Genomic DNA, 23,199 nt, shown 5'->3' with positions numbered 1-23,199 from the left:
GATACAAATAAATCCATTAAAGAAATCTATGAAAACAAAAATAAGCAGTGGAATGAAATAAACAAAAAAGTTCAGGCTATGAAAAGGAAATGGACTCAATAAAGAAGACCCATAATGAAGAAAAACTGGAAATGAGAAATGTAGGCCTTAAAAAGGAAGCTTAAAAGCAAGCCATCAACAAAATGAGAGAGATGAAAAAAATCTCAGTTACTGAAGGCAGGATAGAGGAAATAGAAAAAAACTGGTCAAGAAAAACCCTACATGCAAAAAAGCCAGGCACAAAACAAATGAGAAACATTATGAAAGTATCAAATGTACGAACAGTGGGAAGAGAGGAAAGAGAAGAAATCAAGATTGAAGGAGCATAAATGTGGTGTCCTTGTTGTCTCTGGCTCATTCAAGTCTTCACCCTCTCTCTTACACAAGTTTTTCTGAGTTCTGACCAATATTTGGGTCTCTGCATCTGTTTCCATCAGTTGCTGAATGAAGCCTTTCAGATGAAAGATATGCTATTCACCTATCTGAAAGTATAGCAGAAAATCATTAATAGTGTCAGGGTTGTGCTCTCATGGTATAGATCTCAAGATGGGTCAGGTGTTTGTGAGTCTTTCCCTCAATTTCTCCTCCATCTTTACCTCTGTTCTTCTTATAGACATGACAAATTGAGGGTCAAGGTTTTGTGTGTTGGATGGTGCCCAATCACTCCACTGGAAATCTTTGCTGATTACTGGAGATGGTTCCACATCCCCCGTGGCTAGGAGTCTTAGCTGTGTTCACCCTCATAGATTCCTGGGTGGGTGTTTCCATTGCCCTAGGTTTCTATGTCCTCCCATAGATACTCCCTACTGATTCCAGTTCTCTCTCCAGGATGCTCTCCCTTCATTCTCCCACCACTAGATCCCTTGTGCTCCCCTCCACCCTCCTTTTCCCCCAGTTCCATCTCACCATCCACCCATGATGTCTATTCTATTTCCCTTTCCCAGGCTATCCTTGTTACTTAGCTTCTTTAAGGCTAATATCCACTTATAATTGAGTATACACCATGTTTGTGTTTCTATGTCTGGGTTATGCCATTTGGGATGATCTTTTCTAGTTCGTCCATTTCCCTGCAAATTTCATGAGGTCATTGTTTTTAATAGCTGTGTAATATTCTATCATTTAATTGTGCCACATTTTCTTTATCCACTGTCAGACGAGGGATATCTAGGTTGTTTCCAGTTTCTAGCTATTATGAATAAAGTGGCTATGAACAAAGTCGAGAAAGCGTTCTTGTGGTATTGTAGAACGTCTTGTGGCTGTATGCTCAGCAATGGCAAAACTGGGCTTAAAGTTTAACTATCCTCAAATTTTTTTGAGAAACCACCAAATTGATTCCTAATATAGCTGTACAAGTTTACACTCCAACAAGCAGTAGAAGAGTGTTCTCCTTGCTCCACATCCTTGCCAGCATGGCTATCACTTGAGTTTTTGATCTTAGCCATTCTGACAGATATAAAATAAACTCTCAGAGTCCTTTTGATTTACATTTCCCTGATGACTAAGGATGGTGAACATTTCTTTAAGGGTTTCTCGCCATTAAAGTTTGCTCTGTTGGGAATTCTCTGTTTAGCTCTGTACCTCATTTTAACTGTGTGATTTGGGTTGATGATTTCTAACTTCTTGAGTTCTTTGTAAATTTCAGATATTAGCCCTCTGTCAGATGGAGGGTGAAGATCATTTCCCAATCTGTGGGCTGCCGATTTGTCCTATTGTCCTTTGCCTTACAAAAGCTTTTCAATTTCATAAGGTCCCACTTATCAGTTGTTGTTTTTAGTGCCTGAGGTGTAGTGTTCTGTTTAGGAAATTGTCTACTATGCCAACACATTTAATGCTATTTCCCACTTTCTCTTCTATCAGACTTATTGTATTCCATTTTAGGTTGGGCTTTTGATCCAGTTGGACTTGAGTTTTGTGCAGGATGATAAATCTGGATCTATTTTTATAGTTCTTTATGTAGATATTTAACTAGACAAGCATCATTTGTTTTCCACTGTATATTTTTGGCTTGTCAAAAATCAAATGTCCACAGGTGTCTGGGTTTTCATTCTATTGTTCTTCTGTGTATTGGTTATATTAGCAGACTTTGTACTGTCACATGTTTACATAGTAGCAGATTTAATCCTTTTCATTCAAGATGTGACATCCTTTACAGTGAGTCTGTAAGACTTATCTAGTGGCATTAAAATCCTGATGGCATTCATTCTCATAGCAAAACATCTTTATCTGTTCTTCATTTCTGAGGTTAGCTATTTCTGGCAGTTAGTAGGCAGTGTTTTTCTTTTTTGTCATTTTCTTCCTTGATTATAATATTTATGCTAGAAATTTGTTTTTTATTGAGGGACTTTTTATGTAACACTGTTGTTTTCTTCCTGTGCTGTTGTTCTTGAACTTTTGGCATTTAATTATGTATGTTGAAGGAAAATATTTTTGATAAAATAAAATTGGAAAACTTTGGGCATCCTAGATATAATTTTTATATCTCCACAGATATAGATATCTCCACAGATATAGAAAGTATCTTGCTCTTTGCTGTTGTTGTTATTGTTAAATGAACTATGTGTCCTTTCTCCTTATATCCATCTTTCAGAACACCTATAATGAACTTGTTCACTCAATGGTTCTTCATATATTTCCTAGGATTTTCTCATCTGTCTTAGCTATTTTAAAAGCTGAATATTCAAATTCAGAAATTTATTCTCCTTCTAGTACATTACTAAAGAATATATATATATTTACTGAAACGTTTAACCCCACAATATTTTCTTTTTAATAATTTATATATCACTTGCATTTTTTATTCAGGTCACAGATTATTTTTCCAGTTTTGTTGACCTATCTATCTATACTATGTTCCATCTCATTGAGTTTTCTTCAAATCATTATTTTCCTTTTTATGGGGAACTTATTTCTTTGGGAGCAGTCTGTCAAGAGAGAATGATGGCACTCCTTTGTAGGAACCTTACCTTTATCAAATACTTGGATCTCTACATTGTGCATCTTGTAAGTTGTCTCTTCCTATTTTATATAGTGTCATTAAAATGAAATATTTTCTTCTAAAGATTTGCCTTAGTGCATCTATTGGGTAGATTGCATTGACTCTATGTTACCTCAGTAGTGCAATCTCTATATATTTTTATGCTATACTAAATGTCCTTGATGCTAGCATGCGTCTCTGTGGTCATGGCTTCAAAGTTACTTTAGAATTATTTCACTCACTATAATACATGGATATGATGTTAGGAAAATTTGATAATGCTTCTGAGTATGTCCAGTTTTTGACAAGAAACCAAAGTATGTATCATTGCCTATCAGTGCCCGAAGGACTTCACTAGTAAGTACTGGAAATGTAGCTAAAAGAAAGAGCTGTAATACGACTAAATCACACCAGCAATGTGGATAGCTATAACATGTCATTCCTGCTAGTAATGCCTGACCACCCATCATTAACTGAGGTCTACCTTGTGCTGGGACCTTACAAAATACACAGTCATGTCAATCATTTAAATGTAAAAGTTGAGAGATACTAGGACCACCTTTGCCGGGCTAGAAAGATTTACTATAGCATGTTGGCTCGTATGACAAAACAATATTCAATGTCTAGTGACCTCTCATGTGACTTGCTCACGAATGTCATATTTGGTATAATATGTTGTATGCAGTCACGAAGATGGACTGCATTGTTTCCATGGGGTCACAATCATTCTATTCAACCTGTGGGGGAATAAGCAAATATATATGGCAACAAGAACAGGGCTATTCTTATGATTTTGGGTGTACTTGACACAACAAGTATGGAATCCAGTAACTATTACCTTCTAGAAAATTGATTCTCAAACTGACACAACCCCTTTGGGGAGTCAAATGACCCTTTCACAGGTGTTACCTAAGACCATTGGAAAACATAGACATTTACACTATAATTCATAACAGTAGAAGAATTAGTTATAAATTAGCAATGAAAATAATTTCATGGTTGCTGGTTACCACAACATGAGGGACATATTAAAGGGTCAGAGCATTAGTAAGGATATGAATCACTGTTGTATAGACTTTGAATGAATGGTATAATTACATTCCATGCACTAAATTGGGTAGAAAATTACGTGATGTGAGTTGGCTTTTTCACTGGAGTAAATTCAGTGATCCTCACTACTTGTCAACTTCCATATCTGGTCAAGAGCCATGCAAGATTCTTCAGAAAAAACTTTCAAAATCCCAGATATTAATGACAGTTGATAGAAACCTGTTATTTACTGTTTCTTTGCCATGGGCAATCAATGCAATGCACATTATGCCCTTCTTAATAATATGATTTCTGTGTTAATATTCTACAGGTCCATTTTAGTCTCATTACACTCAAGCAGTCTATCAAATATTCTAGGTTAATAGTTGCTGCTTATACTTTTGGGGAACTGTTATTTTGTAGGAACTAAGTAAATATAGAACCCCTTATCAACCACATTCTCGCTCAAACTTCATGATTGTATTTCAAACACAACTGTTTGCATAATAACATGTTATTGCTTTAAATCCAATTGTGTTGTTTGCTTAGCACGGAAACTGTCTACATAGGAAAGACTGGCTTAAAGCTCATTATGCAGCCAATGCAGACATCAAACATGTGAACTTCCTGCCTTTGCCTAGCTGAATGATGAAACAAGAAAGATGGGCCACCATATTAGCCAATAATGTATTTTTCTTAATCCCTTTAGCCATCTGAAACACAGTTTACCAAAATTCTGGATCTCTAATTTTCAGTATGTGAATACATCTATGTAGGTTCTATAGTTTTCGTATCAGTTCTTTCCATCTTGAAACTCTCTACGGTGAGCTTTTTCTGAAGTGGTGATTACTTTCTGTGGGAGTTCACAACCCTAGATTAAAAGAAAAACATGCTGAAACAGTTTGAGATTGCCTCTGTCAAAGTCCAACCAGTTTTACTGACTTAGGAAAGGGTTTCAGTGATAATTTCCTAGCTTGAAATTCTTCCACCATGTAAGTAGTGTGAAATTGGTCCCCAGGCTTCTTTTGCATCACACAGACCCTGTGGTTCAAATGTACTATACTTGAAAGTTTTCAATTTGCGGTCCTTAGTGCTTGGAATTCTAGTTTACCCTTTGCTCTTTGCTTGATGTGAAAAACACAATGTCAAACTCCCAAATGTCTTAAATGTTATTTCCTCCTTCATACATAACTATAGCAATAAAAATGGTGAATTCGTGTGGAGTTTAAGCAGTGTTTGGTGGTCAAGTGACTTCATCACCATGAAGGAAAATGTCTTTGAATTTTTGATATTTATCAAGGTTGCTTGACAAGTACAATAGAAGAGATGAATAGAAGAGATGGACTTCACACTAATGTACAGTAGATATTAAGAGCATTATAAAAACCTAATTAAATTTTCTGAACAATTTATAGTTCACGGGACAGTCTTTCTAAAGGAAAGAAAATTTCTGATTCTAGTTTATCTTACTGGCTTTTCTTATTTTTCTAGTTATAGTTCAGCTCTCTGACTTTGAGTTGTCTAAAAGTTTCAGGTAAAGTCGTTAATGTAGCGTTTGTTAATATACATTTTTTCTTCTTGGGAATGATCCTTTTCTGGTTCTTCATTTTTATCTGAAATCAGAACAACTGTCTGGCTTTGGGCATCCACCATGGAGGGAAGCTCTAGAAGAGAGTGTGAATGCAGGTAGAAAGGAGGCCATGGAACCATGAGTGATAAGAAAATGTGTTGGTCTTAGAAGAAAACCATTTATTTAAATTTCTACTCCATTTACATTATGATAACTTTGCTTGGGTTTCTCTTTTCTGGTGACAAATTCTATCTTACTTAACAACTTGCGAATCACACACAGTCACTAAGGTCCTAATTTCTTCTGACATGGTGACTGCTAAAGTCTGGACCCCTCCCTTGGTTTGAACTTCATCTGGATTGAACATGTTTTTCTGAGTGCACATGTGGGTATCAATCTCAGGTTTTTTTGTATTTTGTTTGTTTGTTTGTTTTTTGTTTTGGAAATATACTGCTTCCTTGAGAGACATCCATACCCATCAATCAGGTTTTTAAAATCTTTCTGCTTCCCCTTCTGCATAGATCTATGATCTTTGAGAGGAGTAGTTTGATGAATAAGCACCATTTAGAACTGAGTAGTCCAAAGTGACTCACACACAATCAGTATATTGCCCAGTTGTGGTTATCTATGTTAATTATCCTCCACTGAAAAATGGAAGCTACAATAGTACTGGTTTCCATATGGATTTTTAACCATTTCTTTTGTTTTATTTTCATACAATTACATAATTTCCCCCTTTCACTTTCTTCTTCCCAAACTCGTTCATGCAGCCTTGCTCTCTTTTAAATCCATGAACTCTCTATGGGTGTGTGTGTGTGTGTGTGTGTGTGTGTGTGTGTGTGTGTGTGTACTGTAAAATATCAACCAGAAGCTTGTAACTTAAATATGTTCCAAACACTGAAGGAAATCAGTTTCAAAGAGTAAAGAAGACCAGAGAAACAACAATGTACAAAATTATTATATAAGTAAAAGCAGAATTACAAAAATCTCAAAGACTTTTAGAACATAACAGATGCAATAAAAGAATTGAAAACTTACTGAAGCAATTTTTATGACCTGTACAGGCACAGAATAATAATCAAACTTATATATAAAGGTATTTGAAAATACTTGGGTTGAATAGAAGAAAAAACAAAATTGAAGATAAGAAACACATAAGAAAAACTTATGAGGCATCACAAAGTAGACTAATGTGAGCATTGCAGAAGTCCACATGAGCAAAAAGATTAGAGAACAGATATGAGGTTTACAATAGAAAATAACAATGGTCAATATTTCCCAAATTTGATTAAAAAAGCAAGAATCTGGAGGAGAAATAACAGATTAGGAGCTACCTCCATGTGACCTAAAGAATAAGACTTAGAAAAAAGATAAACTTTAAATGAAAAACTTTAAACTTTTAAATGAAAAATGGTCAGACAGAAATGGCCTGATAGGGAAGATAAACATGCAGAGAATCAGAGAAAACTAAAAAAACCAAAGAAGTGCTAAATTACTCTAGGTTTACCTCCTGACAGGAGAAGGGAAAAAAATCAAAGTATGATGTAAAGAGTAAGCCTCATAGCACTGCTGAAAGCAGGCTGGCACTCCTTTCCACAGGAAAAGCACATAGTTGCCCCACGTTTTGAACCTAGTCTCTTGTTTAATTACACACTGAGTAAGGTCACCAGGTACCATCTTGATTTAAGATTCTGTTCCCCTAATAACTTGATACCAAATTGCATAGATGGATGGGGCTGTCATAACATAAAGAGTTCAAGAGAAAAATTGAAATGTTTTTTTAAAGGTTCTTTTTTTTTTTTTTTTCCGGAGCTGAGGACCGAACCCAGGGCCTTGCGCTTCCTAGGCAAGCGCTCTACCACTGAGCTAAATCCCCAACCCCAGAAAAATTGAAATTTAAAGAAAAGTTAGGAATATTCGCCATTCAGAATTCAGTGAGACAAAAACACAATGGAAAACATCACTAATAGACTACACTGAGAACAAATGATGTGACAAGTGGAATTCAAGGCCAAAGAAGTGCTACATTGAAGCTCTAATATTGAAAGTGGAGAAGGAAAGTCCTACCCATCCTAAAGCTGAAGCCATAGTAAAGGCCTTTATTTTTTTTCCTTCTTTTTTTTATTAACTTGAGTATTTCTTATATACATTTCGAGTTTTATTCCCTTTCCCGGTTTCCGGGCAAACACCCCCCTCCCCCCTCCCCTTCTTTATGGGTGTTCCCCTCCCCATCCTCCCCCCATTACCGCCCTCCCCCCAACAATCTAGTTCACTGGGGGTTCAGTCTTAGCAGGACCCAGGGCTTGCCCTTCCACTGGTGATCTTACTAGGATATTCATTACTACCTATGAGGTCAGAGTCCAGGGTCAATATAATCTTTAGGTAGTGGCTTAGTCCCTGGAAGCTCTGGTTGCTTGGCATTGTTGAACATATGGGGTCTCGAGCCCCTTCAAGCTCTTCCAGTTCTTTCTCTGATTCCTTCAATGGGGGTCCTATTCTCAATTCAGTGGTTTGCTGCTGGCATATGCCTCTGTGTTTGCTGTATTCTGGCTGTGTCTCTCGGTAGAGATCTACATCTGGCTCCTGTCGGCCTGCACTTCTTTGCTTCATCCATCTTGTCTAATTGGATGGCTATATATGCATGGGCCACACATGTGGGGCAGGCTCTGAATGGGTATTCCTTCTGTCTCTGTTTTAATCTTTGCCTCTCTATTCCCTGCCAAGGGTATTCTTGTTCCCCTTTTAAAGAAGGAGTGAAGCCACTTATCAATGAGTGCATACCATGTGTGTTTTTCTGTGATTGGGTTACCTCACTCAGGATGATATTTTCCAGTTCCAACCATTTGCCTACAAATTTCATAAAGCCGTTGTTTTTGATAGCTGAGTAATCATTGTGTAGATGTACCACATTTTCTGTATCCATTCCTCTGTTGAAGGGCATCTGGGTTCTTTCCAGCTTCTGGCTATTATAAATAAGGCTGCGATGAACATAGTGGGGCATATATGTTGGGGCATCTTTTGGGTATATGTCCAAGAGAGGTATAGCTGGATCCTCAGGCAGTTCAATGTCCAATTTTCTGAGGAACCTCCAGACTGATTTCCAGAATGGTTTTACCAGTCTGCAATCCCACCAACAATGGAGGAGTGTTCCTCTTTCTCCACATCCTCGCCAGCATCTGCTGTCACCTGAGTTTTTGATCTTAGCCTTTCTCACTGGTGTGAGGTGAAATCTCAGGGTTGTTTTGATTTGCATTTCCCTGATGACTAAAGATGTTGAGCATTTCTTTAGGTGTTCCTCAGCCATTCGGCATTCCTCAGCTGTGAATTCTTTGTTTAGCTCTGAACCCCATTTTTAATAGGGTTATTTGTCTCCCTGTGGTCTAACTTCTTGAGTTCTTTGTATATTTTGGATATAAGGCCTCTGTCTTACAATTTTCTTTTACCAAGGGTTCAGTCTCTTCTCTAGTCCAGCACTCAGCAGAGGTAGTGGAAAAGAAAAGTTACTAGGATATGGGGGGAGTGAACCTGTTCAACAATAGTTCTCTGGGGCGAGCTCATTCGTCTTTGGCAGCAGCTTAGTCTTGTAGCAAACACCAAATATAATTCAGCAGCTTCAGACCAGTCCTCTAGGCAGACAGACACCAGGCAGGAGTAGATCAATCCTGAAGAAAGTGCCAGGATTGCCAACCAGCCTGAGGTGTGGGTGCTGAATCAGCAAACTGCCACAGGAACCTCACATGCAAATCTTGGGTGAGTTTCTCTCAATGGCAGTGTATCACAAGTTAACCTTAGCAATATTATGTAAGGTGAACCAATAGATGTGAGTCTTTAGCGAAGAATAGTGAGGCAGAGCAAACCAAACCAATGCTCAGTATACCACTGTCTTTGAGATCATATTTATACTCCTTCATCAAGCATCCTTTCGTGTGTCTGCTACTTCCAAACATCCTTTCACCTGTCTGCTTCAGGAAAACATTCTTATACATGTTTGCTTCAGCAAGAAAACCCTTCACCTGTGTGCCCCAGCAGAAAACATTTGACGTAACTGACTTTCCAGATAAATTCAAAATTTCCACTTCATTATCAAATTATCCTTGACCATTGAGTCAGCCATGAAAAATATTGAGAACAGCACACTTCTCACTTCTGTCATTGCCAATGTTACCAACAAAATTTGAATCATTTAAATAGAGTTCAGCTGGCTAATTTTAAATATACACATTTTCACCATAAAAAAGAAAAAAAACAATACAAATATAACTACTACTTCTAAGAGTTCTGGATTATGATTATGGTATCAAATTGAAGATTTGATTAAATCAGTCTTTGGAAGAAGGGACAAAGATAAAATCTAAATGTACAGAAACTATATTTAGTAAAAGAATAGCAGAAAACTTTCATGTCCAGAAAAAGAAGTAGGCATATAACACAGTAAACATGTATAATATCAAACAGGCATGGTTAGGGAATATATCCATTGTTGGAGCTCATGTTGCCCCACAAATCACACAAACATCCATTTCAGTCAGACAGGGATGGTTTATTTAACACTAACATAAAGACTCGTCAACCAGGGCAACAGCTGAAAGCTACACACTGGACATTTCTAAGGAAAGCTTAAAACACAAAAATCACAATGAGCTTATACATAGAGGGTAGAAGTGCTGTCCAGTGGCCGGCCCTGACTGAAGCTATTTTAGACACAATGGTTCACACTGACCTTTAATTTGATGGGTCCTAAATGAAGCTTGTGGTTGTGGAATTTCTTAAGGTTAACAAATCTCATAACTTACAGAATATAACAGGGTATGTGGTCAGCATGACCCTGCTCTTAGTCAAGCCATTTTTCTGTGTCAATGACTAGAAGGCATATTTTAGCAACATGAAATAGCTGGTGTGCATGGAACAAAATGCTTTCAGCTATGCTGGAAGAGAGGCAGGCTTCAACATCCACGACACATTAAAAAGGCCAAAATATAAAACAAAGAAACAATATTTTCTTAACCTTTCAAATGTAGAAATATAAATATAAAAATGAACTGGCTGATGACTAATTTGAAATAGGTATTTTAAGGAAGATGAGCAGTATTAATGAAAATACAAAGAAATGAAAGTTTAAATAAATTATGGGGGAAATAACTTAATAAACTGAGAAATTTAAGACATTGATTTAAATACAGATTTATTTATATGGTGTGTTTATGAATGTTTACTTACATGTTTATTTGTGAATTGCATGCTTGATGCCCATCAGAAGAGGGAATTAATTCCCCTGGAAGTGGAGTTACATAAGAGCAATGAACTGTCATGTGTGGATTGGGAATTAAACCTGGGTGTTCTTCAGGACAGACACTGCTCTTAACTACTGTGCCATATCCTTAGCCCTGAGATTGGAATAATTTTAAATAATAAAATATCTGAGTTATGATAGTAGTCTCCAAATCATATGTAATGTCAATATTATGTTTAAAATACATACAGAAACCAAAATTAGATTCAGTAGGTTGTAGTTATATATGTATGCTATGTGTGTTTATAGGCATTCATACCTATATCTATATCTATATATAGAGATATATATGAATATATGGATGCACATATATGTAAGAATGATAAAAAGGATACTATCAACTTGGGAGTGGCAGGGATATGAGAAGAATCTGAAAGGAGGTAGCTGGAAGGAGCTAGAAGGAGAAAATGTGAGGAGGAATGTGATGCACTTTTATCTAAATTAAAACATCATAAAAATAATATTGTAAAACAGCTAGTAACTTGCTATAAGGTATATGCTAAATAAAACTATTTAAATTAATGACATTGAAATTCAAAATATATAAATCAGTAGCATTGTTATTATATAGTAAAAATTACCTAAGACAGAAATAAGAAATTTCATTTACAATAATTATTATATATAATATATACATAATATATGATATAGAAGTACTATATTATATATAGTATATATACATATATATGCTATAACTCAGGAATCAATATAAACAAGGAAGTGAATGAATTCTATAATAAAAAATTAGACACTGATGAAGAAACTTGGAGAGAAAACAAAGAAACAGGAATATATACTCTGTTAATGGAACAAAATAATCAATATTTTTGTTTGTCCAAACTACCTGTCCTCATATTTCTTTCCTGCGATTAATCACCCACCAAAACCTTTGAACTTGAGGTTGAAAGGGTTTATTTGGCTGATAATACTTCATCATTGAAGGAAAGAAAGGTAGGAACTCAAGGCAAAAAACTGAAGGCAGGTATTGAAGCAAAGGCAATGAAGGAATACTGTTTACAGGCTCGCATCCCTGGCTTGCTGAACGACTGTTTACATAGCTCAGGACCACCTGTACCAGGATGCCACTGCCTACAGTGGAGTGGGAATTCCTATATCAATTGACAATCAATAAAATGTCCCACAGGCTTGCCTACATGTTAATCAATTGGAAAATTTTCCTTTAATGTTTTTCCCTCTTTCAAGGTATGTCACAGTGACAGCCAAGATTAGCCAACATATGTCCACCCCTTATAAGCACAACACAGAAATAAATCACTCTGAAACTGAAACTTTTCATTTTTCTTGTCTCAACAATCACGTTAATATCATATTATAAAACACACCAAAACCTTTAAATTTTTCAATTCTGAAAAGTCCAAGATCTCTTTAAAAGTTGAAAGTCTCTTACTGTGAACTTCTATAAATAAAAATAAGTTATATACTCTCTTATTCCAAGAGAGAATAATCATGGTACACTTACAATAAGTTCAAAGCAAAAACCAACATCCAGTGTTATAATTCAAATCTCATAATTTATTGTCCTGAGAGATCAAATCTTCTGAATTCAGACTCCATCTTAGAGAACCTGACCTAAGGTTGAACTTAATTAACAGGTTGGTACCTAGCGCCAGTTTCCAGATTAACCCCCAACAAGACCTGCATCTAGCACCAGTTTCCAGGTTATTCCCCAACAAATCTGTACCTCCAGGTTACAGGACTTTCCCCACCACTTCACTTCCTAACAACCACCAATCATTAGGAAAACATAAGTTTATGGTCTGCCTCCCAGCACCAGCCACTTATGTTAAAAGCCATAATGTCGCCTCAATCTGATAGGTACCATGCTAGATACCCCATTCTTGTCCCTATAAAACCTGTTGAAACTGGGCTCAGGTCTCCTCCTGCTCTCCTATGTCAGATGGTGGTATGGCCCAAAGTCAAGCTTAAATAAAGAGACCCTAATTCGATTACGTTGGAATTGGCTCCTTGGTGGCCTTTTGGGGGTTCATAAATACTTCCTGGCATAGCAGTCCAGCATCTGAAACCTACAGTCTTCTGTGCTCAAAAGAGCTGTGCAATCCTCTTTTCTGGCTTTGCCACTGAAAGCGAAAGATGGGTCTACTGCACACCTACCACTATCCTTAATGGTCCTTGATGCCATCGTCTTGGCATCTCCAATATCCTATGGACTCCAATGAAACTGAAGGTGAACTTCAGCAATGGCCGCTCCTTACTCCGTACAGTTACAATTCTCAATTGCTCTTCATGACCCCTTTATGGTTTCAAACAAGTACAAACAAGTTACTTGAAGGAGCAGTGCAGAGAGAAAGAGGAGGCAGCTTTGCTGGGAGAATGTTGCAGGGACGGATTGAAGAAAGAACAAGCCAGATACAAGTGAAGACAGAATGAGCCAGAGAATGAGGAGGAGCAAGAATATTAGAATAGATTGCCACAGTTAATTTGAGGCCAAGTAGAGCAAAACTTCAAAGGGGGGAGGGGGACACCAAATTGAGTTAGTCAGCTTGGAGAGGAGTTTGAGTCTGAACAGCTGAGTTGAATCAGCCAGCCAGAGCTCACAGAAAGAACTAGGAAGGAGCGAGCTTATTTAGCAGCAAGTCTCTGAGGCTGAAAACATTCTGGGCCTAGAAAAGATTGTACAACGGCTAGAAACTTCCAGGACTAGACATAAGTTAGCAGTAAGCCTTAGAGATGACAATGACATTAGACAAATAAAAATTACTCTTATAGGGCTGGATTCTCCTACTTCAATTATGCATCAATAAAATAGCTTTGCAGACAAGCCCACAGGCAAATCCAAAGGGTGCAATTCCTCAACTCAGATTCCTTTCTTGCAGGTATATCAAATTAACAAGTTTGTTAATCAATCACATGACCCAAGACAATATAACGTATTCATTATCAATATATCATTTATAGTCTTCACCAAGCTAGAGGATTTAGCCTCAAAACCTATATGAACCACAAATGGAAAATATTCAAATAGTAGAACAAGTATGGAGACACAAAAGAACAGACCTATGGGTTGTCGGGCCATGCTAGTCTTGTTGTGGCTCACAGGTATCATAAATGGATTTTTGGTTGATTTCTTGGAAATCTTGGAAGCTTGCATGGTACTTCTGGTACCACAAAAGATATTCCAGAGGGAGGAGGCATTCAGATCGGATCCAGCTCAGGGGCCTCAGGGCACTGTTTCTAAAGAGCATGACTTGCCTCTGTGGGCAACCAAGGGAAATAGCAATAGAATGTGTGCTTGGGAAGTCAACTAACCAACAACTCAAACTGGCTTCTCATGCCTAGTATTTGGGATTCTGTTAGGTGGCCTTTGGCTCTTATACAGGACTTTTATCATAATAGGGTCTTAGATTTTGTTTAAAGAATTTTATGCTTCCAATGATACTTCTTCACGTTTTTTCCCTTGTCTTTTTTTACAGTGGACTATTTTTTTTAAATTTTCATATATTTAACCATACCTACATTTAAGAGATGGTGCTAACTCGAACATGGTGAATAATATTTTGGTGTGTTCCTGACTTTGGCTTGCAAGTAATTTATTGATAAATTCTTCATCTGTGTTCAGTTAAGAGATTAGTCGAAATCTCTTTGTTTTTGTTTTTAAAAAAAACCTCATTTGGTTTTTCACTTTTTCTGGTGGAGTTATCGAGGTACTTCTAGTTTCATAAAAACAAATTTATAACCATACCTTCCTTTCCTATTTTATGGAATACTCTGAGAATGGTGTTCATTCTTTAATGATAGAATTCTGTGACTTATATTGATGTACGCTGTATTTAGTATGGAGACTTTAAATTTCTACTTCTATCTAACCAGTTGTTATTGGAATTTTAAAATTATTTTACCTCACCTTGATTTAATTTGGATGGGGCATGCATATCAATACATTTGTCCATATCTCTCCATTGCATTCTCAACATGTACAAAAATTAAGAAAAATAGATCAGTACCTTACTATGAGACCTGAAACATCTAGATTTTTAAAAGGCCAAGAACTCTTTGGAAAGGATATAAAAGTTCAAAACACAATGTTTACAATTAGCATATGAGGATTTTTTTGTGTGAAATTTGAAGTTTTCTGTATAGTAAAGAAAGCAGTTGAAGTCCCACACCCGTGGACCCCGGCCTGCAGCAGCTCTCTGCCCCAGACCCTGTGAGAGAGAGACCCAACCGCCTGGTCAGGTGGGCACTCCTGAGGCTGCAGAGCGGAAGAGACCACCAACACTGCTCACCCCTGCCCACATCCCTGGCCCAAGAGGAAACTGTATAAGGCCTCTGGGCTCCCGTGGGGGAGGGCCCAGGAGCGGCAGGACCCCTGTGCCTGAGACACCACCAGAACCAGAAGGAAACAGACCGGATAAACAGTTCTCTGCACCCAAATCCCGTGGGAGGGAGAGCTGAACCTTCAGAGAGGCAGACAAGCCTGGGAAACCAGAAGAGACTGCTCTCTGCACACACATCTCGGACGCCAGAGGAAAAAGCCAAAGACCATCTGGAACCCTGGTGCACTGAAGCTCCCGGAAACGGCGGCACAGGTCTTCCTGGTTGCTGCCGCTGCAGAGAGCCCGTGGGTAGCACCCCACGAGCGAACTTGAGCCTTGGGACCACAGGTAAGACCAACTTTTCTGCTGCAAGAAAGCTGCCTAGTGAACTCAAGACACAGGCCCACAGGAACAGCTGAAGACCTGTAGAGAGGAAAAACCACATGCCCAAAAGCAGAACACTCTGTCCCCATAACTGACTGAAAGAGAGGAAAACAGGTCTACAGCACTCCTGACACACAGGCTTATAGGACAGTCTAGCCACTGTCAGAAATAGCAGAACAAAGTAACACTAGAGAAAATCTGATGGCGAGAGGCAAGCGCAGGAACCCAAGCAACAGAAACCAAGACTACATGACACCATCGGAGCCCAATTCTCCCATCAAAACAAACATGGAATATCCAAACACACCAGAAAAGCAAGATCTAGTTCCAAAATCATTTTTGATCATGATGCTGGAGGACTTCAAGAAAGACGTGAAGAACTCCCTTAGAGAACAAGTAGAAGCCTACAGAAAGGAATCGCAAAAATGCCTGAAAGAATCGCAAAAATCCCTGAAAGAATTCCAGGAAAACATAAATAAACAAGTAGAAGCCCATAGAGAGGAGTCACAAAAATCCCTGAAAGAATTCCAGGAAAACATAAATAAACAAGTAGAAGCCCATAGAGAGGAGACACAAAAATCCCTGAAAGAATTCCAGGAAAACACAATCAAACAGTTGAAGGAATTAAAAATGGAATTAGAAGCAATCAAGAAAGAACACATGGAAACAACCCTGGATATAGAAAACCAAAAGAAGACACAAGGAGCTGTAGATACAAGCTTCACCAACAGAATACAAGAGATGGAAGAGAGAATCTCAGGAGCAGAAGATTCCATAGAAATCATTGACTCAACTGTCAAAGATAATGTAAAGCGGAAAAAGCTACTGGTCCAAAACATACAGAAAATCAAGGAATCAATGAGAAGATCAAACCTAAGGATAACAGGTATAGAAGAGAGTTAAGACTCCTAGCTCAAAGGACCAGTAAATATCTTCAACAAAATCATAGAAGAAAACTTCCCTAACCTGAAAAAAGAGATACCCATAGACATACAAGAAGCCTACAGAACTCCAAATAGATTGGACCAGAAAAGAAACACCTCCCGTCACATAATTGTCAAAACACCAAACGCACAAAATAAAGAAAGAATATTAAAAGCAGTAAGGGAAAAAGGTCAAGTAACATATAAAGGGAGACCTATCAGAATCACACCAGACTTCTCGCCAGAAACTATGAAGGCCAGAAGATCCTGGACTGATGTTATACAGACCCTAAGAGAACACAAATGCCAGCCCAGGTTACTGTATCCAGCAAAACTCTCAATTAACATTGATGGAGAAACCAAGATATTCCATGACAAAACCAAATTTACACAATATCTTTCCACAAATCCAGCACTACAAAGGATAATAAATGGTAAAGCCCAACATACGGAGGCAAGCTATACCCTAGAAGAAGCAAGAAACTAATCGTCTTGGCAAGAAAACAAAGAGAATGAAAGCACACAAACATAACCTCACATCCAAATATGAATATAAAGGGAAGCAATAATCACTATTCCTTAATATCTCTCAATATCAATGGCCTCAACTCCCCAATAAAAAGACATAGATTAACAAACTGGATACACAACGAGGACCCTGCATTCTGCTGCCTACAGGAAACACACCTCAGAGACAAAGACAGACACTACCTCAGAGTAAAAGGCTGGAAAACAACTTACCAAGCAAATGGTCAGAAGAAGCAAGCTGGAGTAGCCATTCTAATATCAAATAAAATCAATTTCCAACTAAAAGTCATCAAAAAAGATAAGGAAGGACACTTCATATTCATCAAAGGAAAAATCCACCAAGATGAACTCTCAATCCTAAATATCTATGCCCCAAATACAAGGGCACCTACATACGTAAAAGAAACCTTACTAAAGCTCAAAGCACAAATTGCACCTCACACAATAATAGTGGGAGATTTCAACACACCACTCTCATCAATGGACAGATCATGGAAACAGAAATTAAAAAGTGATGTCGACAGACTAAGAGAAGTCATGAGCCAAATGGAGTTAACGGATATCTATAGAACATTCTATCCTAAAGCAAAAGGATATACCTTCTTCTCAGCTCCTCATGGTACTTTCTCCAAAATTGACCATATAATTGGTCAAAAAACGGGCCTCAACAGGTACAGAAAGATAGAAATTATCCCATGCGTGCTATCGGACCACCACGGCCTAAAACTGGTCTTCAATAACAATAAGGGAAGAATGCCCACATATACGTGGAAATTGAACAATGCTCTACTCAATGATAACCTGGTCAAGGAAGAAATAAAGAAAGAAAATAAAAACTTTTTAGAATTTAATGAAAATGAAGATACAACATACCCAAACTTATGGGACACAATGAAAGCTGTGCTAAGAGGAAAACTCATAGCGCTGAGTGCCTGCAGAAAGAAACAGGAAAGAGCATATGTCAGCAGCTTGACAGCACACCTAAAAGCTCTAGAACAAAAAGAAGCAAATACACCCAGGAGGAGTAGAAGGCAGGAAATAATCAAACTCAGAGCTGAAATCAACCAAGTAGAAACAAAAAGGACCATAGAAAGAATCAACAGAACCAAAAGTTGGTTCTTTGAGAAAATCAACAAGATAGATAAACCCTTAGCCAGACTAAGGAGAGGACACAGAGAGTGCGTCCAAATTAACAAAATCAGAAATGAAAAGGGAGACGTAACTACAGATTCAGAGGAAATTCAAAAAATCATCAGATCTTACTATAAAAACCTATATTCAACAAAACTTGAAAATCTTCAGGAAATGGACAATTTCCTAGACAGATACCAGGTATCGAAGTTAAATCAGGAACAGATAAACCAGTTAAACAACCCCATAACTCCTAAGGAAATAGAAGCAGTCATTAAAGGTCTCCCAACCAAAAGGAGCCCAGGTCCAGACGGGTTTAGTGCAGAATTCTATCAAACCTTCATAGAAGACCTCATACCAATATTATCCAAACTATTCCACAAAATTGAAACAGAGGGAGCACTATCGAATTCCTTCTACGAAGCCACAATTACTCTTATACCTAAACCACACAAAGACACAACAAAGAAAGAGAACTTCAGACCAATTTCCCTTATGAATATCGATGCAAAAATACTCAATAAAATTCTGGCAAACCGAATTCAAGAGCACATCAAAACAATCATCCACCATGATCAAGTAGGCTTCATTCCAGGGATGCAGGGATGGTTTAATATACGGAAAACCATCAACGTGATCCATTATATAAACAAACTGAAAGAACAGAACCACGTGATTATTTCATTAGATGCTGAGAAATCATTTGACAAAATTCAACACCCCTTCATGATAAAAGTCCTGGAAAGAATAGGAATTCAAGGCCCATACCTAAACATAGTAAAAGCCATATACAGCAAACCAGTTGCTAACATTAAACTAAATGGAGAGAAACTTGAAGCAATCCCACTAAAATCAGGGACTAGACAAGGCTGCCCACTCTCTCCCTACTTATTCAATATAGTTCTTGAAGTTCTAGCCAGAGCAATCAGACAACAAAAGGAGATCAAGGGCATACAGATCAGAAAAGAAGAGGTCAAAATATCACTATTTGCAGATGACATGATAGTATATTTAAGTGATCCTAAAAGTTCCACCAGAGAACTACTAAAGCTGATAAACAACTTCAGCAAAGTGGCTGGGTATAAAATTAACTCAAATAAATCAGTTGCCTTCCTCTATACAAAAGAGAAACAAGCCGAGAAAGAAATTAGGGAAACGACACCCTTCATAATAGACCCAAATAATATAAAGTACCTCGGTGTGACTTTAACCAAGCAAGTAAAAGATTTGTACAATAAGAACTTCAAGACACTGAGGAAAAAAATTGAAGAAGACCTCAGAAGATGGAAAGATCTCCCATGCTCATGGATTGGCAGGATTAATTTAGTAAAAATGGCCATTTTACCAAAAGCAATCTACAGATTCAATGCAATCCCCATCAAAATACCAATCCAATTCTTCAAAGAGTTAGACAGAACAATTTGCAAATTCATCTGGAATAACAAAAAACCCAGGGTAGCTAAAGCTATCCTCAACAATAAAAGGACTTCAGGGGGAATCACTATCCCTGAACTCAAGCAGTATTACAGAGCAATAGTGATAAAAACTGCATGGTATTGGTACAGAGACAGACAGATAGACCAATGGAATAGAATTGAAGACCCAGAAATGAACCCACACACCTTTGGTCACTTGATTTTTGACAAAGGAGCCAAAACCATCCAATGGAAAAAAGATAGCATTTTCAGCAAATGGTGCTGGTTCAACTGGAGGTCAACATGTAGAAGAATGCAGATCGATCCATGCTTATCACCCTGTACAAAGCTTAAGTCCAAGTGGATCAAGGACCTCCACATCAAACCAGACACACTCAAACTAATAGAAGAAAAACTAGGGCCGCATCTCAAACACATGGGCACTGGAAAAAATTTCCTGAACAAAACACCAATGGCTTATGCTCTAAGATCAAGAATCGACAAATGGGATCTCATAAAACTGCAAATTTTCTGTAAGGCAAAGGACACTGTGGTTAGGACAAAACGACAACCAACAGATTGGGAAAAGATCTTTACCAATCCTACAACAGATAGAGGCCTTATATCCAAAATATACAAAGAACTCAAGAAGTTAGACCCCAGGGAAACAAATAACCCTATTAAAAATGGGGTTCAGAGCTAAACAAAGAATTCACAGCTGAGGAATGCCGAATGGCTGAGAAACACCTAAAGAAATGTTCAACATCTTTAGTCATAAGGGAAATGCAAATCAAAACAACCCTGAGATTTCACCTCACACCAGTGAGAATGGCTAAGATCAAAAACTCAGGTGACAGCAGATGCTGGCGAGGATGTGGAGAAAGAGGAACACTCCTCCATTGTTGGTGGGATTGCAGACTGGTAAAACCATTCTGGAAATCAGTCTGGAGGTTCCTCAGAAAATTGGACATTGAACTGCCTGAGGATCCAGCTATACCTCTCTTGGGCATATACCCAAAAGATGCCTCAACATATAAAAGAGACACGTGCTCCACTATGTTCATCGCAGCCTTATTTATAATAGCCAGAAAATGGAAAGAACCCAGATGCCCTTCAACAGAGGAATGGATACAGAAAATGTGGTACATCTACACAATGGAATATTACTCAGCTATCAAAAACAACGAGTTTATGAAATTCGTAGGCAAATGGTTGGAACTGGAAAATATCATCCTGAGTGAGCTAACCCAATCACAGAAAGACATACATGATATGCACTCATTGATAAGTGGCTTTTAGCCCAAATGCTTGAATTACCCTAGATCCCTAGAACAAACGAAACTCAAGACGGATGATCAAAATGTGAATGCTTCACTCCTTCTTTAAATGAGGAAAAAGAATACCCTTGGCAGGGAAGGGAGAGGCAAAGATTAAAACAGAGACTGAAGGAACACCCATTCGGAGCCTGCCCCACATGTGGCCCATACGTATACAGCCACCCAATTAGACAAGATGGATGAAGCAAAGAAGTGCAGACCGACAGGAGCCGGATGTAGATCGCTCCTGAGAGACACAGCCAGAATACAGCAAATACAGAGGCGAATGCCAGCAGCAAACCACTGAACTGAGAATAGGTCCCCCGTTGAAGGAATCAGAGAAAGAACTGGAAGAGCTTGAAGGGGCTCGAGACCCCAAAAGTACAACAATGTCAAGCAACCAGAGCTTCCAGGGACTAAGCCACTACCTAAAGACTATAAATGGACTGACCCTGGACTCTGACCCCATAGGTAGCAATGAATATCCTAGTAAGAGCACCAGTGGAAGGGGAAGCCCTGGGTCCTGCTAAGACTGAACCCCCAGTGAACTAGACTATGGGGGGAGGGCGGCAATGGGGGGAGGGTTGGGAGGGGAACACCCATAAGGAAGGGGAGGGGGGAGGGGGATGTTTGCCCGGAAACCGGGAAAGGGAATAACACTTGAAATGTATATAAGAAATACTCAAGTTAATAAAAAAAAAAAAAGAAATACTCAAGTTAATAAAAAAAAAAGAAAGAAAGCAGTTAATAGAGGAAAATACAACCTACATACAGAATTATAGAAAAATATTTGCTAACATCTGTCAGAATAGTAATATCCAAAGCATATAGATAAGTAAAACATCAAAACATGTAACAAAAATCCTGGCAAAGACTTGGGGTAAATTATCTTTATGTATAACTAATGGGAAGGCAGAGTACTATAACATCTGTGGAGCTCATTGTGAAGGCTCATCAAGAAATCTAAACCAGAACTACCCTATGATGTAACATTACCATTGCTGGAAGTATATTCCAAGCAATCTAGATCACTCTATTAGAGAAACACTCGAACATCTGTTTGTTGTAGCACTATTCACAGCGCCAAGTTGTGGTTCAATCTAAGTGTCTGTCAGCACATAAATGGGTAAAGAAAATTATAGAAAATCAAAACATCACATAAACTTGTTCCACATATACCCGAATAATTAATGCTAAGCCCTCCAAAATTTGAGGAAGCTTTTCTTTTCCACCATTTTTCAAGAGCTATTTTTGCAGATCTTTATTATTGGCAAAAAAAAACTGCTTTGGAAAATGTTAATAACTCTTCTTCAAATAAAATCTAATCTGCATTATTATTATCAATATGAATATGAATATATCTTACAGGTTTCTCTCTATTTTCTTTTATTTAGAAATTAAATGTAAATGTCATGCAGTGCCATTTAAATCTATTTGTCCCAGAGTAAATAGAATTCTGGTAGACATGCCCTGTAAACTTTCAGTTCTTAGAATACTTTTGAACTATATATTATTTTTATTATTTACTTTTTAAAAGTTTCTTTATATGGAAAGTGACTTTAATATTTATTGGGTTAATGGCATATGAACTAGATTCCTGTTTCTACCTTATCTATGTTTGATATTGAACAATTGACCCTTTCCACACGCTTATGTTTTGATTAAGTTGTTGACTAGCAAGTTTAAAAACCTATGATAATAATCCTACATATAAACTCATACATTAAATTTTTCACACTTTAAATATCATAAATTGTCATAAGGCAGTGCGATGATTTGAATGGAAACCATCCCTCATAGTCTCAGGCACATGAACAGTTGGTTTCATTGTATTGCACTGTTTGGAAAAGGTGAGCTAATGCAGCCTTGCTAGAGGAAATATGTCAATTTGAGATTGAAAAGTCTCTAGCTTCATGTGTCCAAGAGTTAAGGTCAGCAGTTAAAAAGGAGGACCTCATAAAATTAAAAGCTTTCTATAGAGCTAAGAAAATAATCAAGTTGAAAGGAATCTCACAAAGTAGAAGAGGACCTCTGTCAGGCTACTACTGATCTGAAGAGAGATGTCTTTCAAAGTATTCATCACCTTTAGCACCTTTAGTGAAAAGCAAATTAAAACAATCACGTGATTTCATTTTACCGTTATCGGAATGCTTAAGGCCAAGAAAATAACTGACAACAAATTTCAGTTAAGATATAGAGAATGTTGAACCCTCATTCCTGGTCACTATGTTTGAAAACTCATATCCTAACTCTGGAAATCAGTGTGAAGAGTTCTCAAAAAATGTTAAAAATAAATCTACCTTAT

The sequence above is a fragment of the Rattus norvegicus genome, chromosome X, assembly GCF_021556685.1.
Source record: "Rattus norvegicus strain SHRSP/BbbUtx chromosome X, alternate assembly SHRSP_T2T, whole genome shotgun sequence".
NCBI lineage: Eukaryota > Metazoa > Chordata > Mammalia > Rodentia > Muridae > Rattus > Rattus norvegicus.
This window is presented reverse-complemented; position numbering follows the sequence as displayed.